We start from the raw sequence: 2677 nt of genomic DNA on the forward strand, positions 1-2677 counted from the left end.
TACCTGCCCTACTAGACTATAAACTATTTGACTGCAGTGACTGTTTTTACCAAATAACAGATGCTCAATATATATGTGCTAAATTAATAAATGTACTAACAAACTGTGAAGTTACAATAGGAATAAGGAATAGAATAGTTGATTTTAAAGAATTTATAATCTAACAAAGGAAACATGGGCTAAAATATACATACTTTTTAAAAAACACAAAGACTCATAACCAATGACAACTATAGAAAATACTGTAAATTTACAAAAGTCAAGAGATTCCTGGAGTCACTGACATGACCAGAACTGGTTAGGAAAGGCTGAGTTTTAATTTTTCATTAAAAGAGAGACAATACCTGTTAAGGGATTATCTTAGAGAAATCAAAAAAGAGCATTAACTGCTTTGTGACTTTGGATAAGTTATTCATCTCTGGCTTTTAGCTTCTTCATCTGCAAAATGATTTGGAGTAGATTATTCTTTGTAGAGTATGGGATAGAGGGTATGACCCTGGAGGGCCCTCCAAATTGTGGAAATTCTGTGATTTTAAAAATCAATCAATTAATTAACAAGGATTTATTAACTTTCTATAATGTGTCAGGTATTGTGCTAATCACTGAGAATACCAAGACAAAAAGGAAATAGTCATTGCTCTCAAGGAGTTTACACTCTATGGGAAATAATTTATAATTTATTATTTGTGTGTATATGTGCGTGTGTGAGATAATCTGTATACATATAAGCATACAGAAAATGTATGTCAAATAATTTCAAGGTACTTTTGGAGGATGGGGAAGCACTAGTAGGCGAGGGTATCAGGAAAAGCCTTAGCTAGAAGGTTTCTCCTATTTCTAAACTTTTCTTGTCCTATGTTAGATTTTGGTTAGGTCTGAAATAGTTTAACAGTTACTTTTCCAAATTAAATAAACAAAACTTCTATAGAAGGCAGGACTTTCCTCCTGACTCAATGAATCATGGCCAGAGTCCTGGATTTAGTCAGAGGAATTAGGTTCAAATTCTGGCTCTGTACCTTACTGCCTCATTTGACCTTTGGGCCCTTGGGGTGACTGCTTCCTCATCTCAATGACCCCTGAGGTCCCTTCTAAATGTATGCTCATATTATCTTATGATATACATGACACTGTCCTCAGTCTCCTTTTTTGGTTCTTTCTCAAGGCCACACTCACTAACTGTGGGTGTCCCCCAAGACTCTATTCTGGGCCCTCTTGTCTTCTTTTTTATTATGTCACTTGGTGATGTCATCAGTTCCTATGGTTTCAATGATCATCTCTCAGATCTTATATGTCCAGCCCTAACCTCCTATATTGGATTGCCAACTGTCTACTGGACATCTGGAAGAGAATACAGTTACCTCTATCTCTCACAGAATAATGTCTCTTGTACACTATATTGGACTTCAGATGAGTCTCCCTCCAATGGACACTTGTGCTACTCTTGTCCATGAACTTTGGGAAATACTCCCCAGATGTCCACTGGATGTGCTGAAGGCTTGCCCCTAGACATGCTGACATCATATGCTGTGGGAATTTACAAAGGAAATAACAGACATATTATATTCTAATAAAGGAAAGAAATAATGGCTAAATGAAAACTGAAAGCAAATATTCACAGTATGCAGACTGGTGACTTTTCACCCTTGATACCTGATGGTCCCTCTTTTTTTAACCCTATTAACTTCAATGATCCCCTTTTCACCCCATTTGCACAATTCTTCATTGGCAGGGACTGGTTATTTTATTTTATTTATTTTATTTTGTACAGAGGGTGACACACAGCTTTTTTACCTGTAATGCTTTTTTACTCAATTTTTGCTCAATTAAAAAACATTCATATTAGGTACCTATAATGTACCAGATATTGGTTAGGCCTGGAGATACAAATACAAATACAAGAAATTAAACAATCTTTCTTCGAAGGAGCTTGAATTCAATCCCCAAATCCCTGCATGCATGCTTTAGTAGAATGGAATTTTATACCATGGAGGACCTTCTGTCTCCATAGCAGTCTTACTTTGTAGGTGTGAATTTAATTTTATATATCATAAATTAAACTACACCTTTAACAGACTTCTAGTATTTTATGTGCTTGTTCTAAGGAAAACAAGTTTGGCTGGAGCAGCCCTTTGACCTGCAGGGCTCCAACAAAAATCCAGGATCATTATTTTACCTGCACATACAAGATTCCAGAGAAGGCAGAGTGTTTTTTTTCAAAGCCAAAGACAATTTCTCTTGGTTTTCAGAAGCCTGAGAGTCCTCTTTCAGAAGCAAATTAAATTATAGCAATAGTAAAAGCATTGTGTTTTGTTTTGTATTTTTTTAGGGGGGGAATTCGAAGAGGAGGGGAAGAACAACACAAAGTCTATTCAGCCACTTATCTATGGTTTTCCTTTAGGGGAACACAGAGGATATTGATGAGCTTAGAGCTCTAGTAAGTACAATCAGTGTTTGGGTGGGGCTTAATAGAAGACATTCTTTCTCTGGGTGTCAACAGGGAATAGATTGGGTTTGGGGGATCTTCCCTCTGTTTCCCCTAGGGGTTTTTCTAGGCATTATCTCTCCCCCCTTAATTTATAATGGGAAGGCGCTTGTAGATCATTCTTGATTTCCCAGCCATTGCTTTTAACACTTCCCCCACTCTAGTACAACTTAAAATTGACTCCAACTCTTAAAA

Source organism: Dromiciops gliroides, chromosome 1 (assembly GCF_019393635.1).
Source record: "Dromiciops gliroides isolate mDroGli1 chromosome 1, mDroGli1.pri, whole genome shotgun sequence".
Lineage (NCBI taxonomy): Eukaryota > Metazoa > Chordata > Mammalia > Microbiotheria > Microbiotheriidae > Dromiciops > Dromiciops gliroides.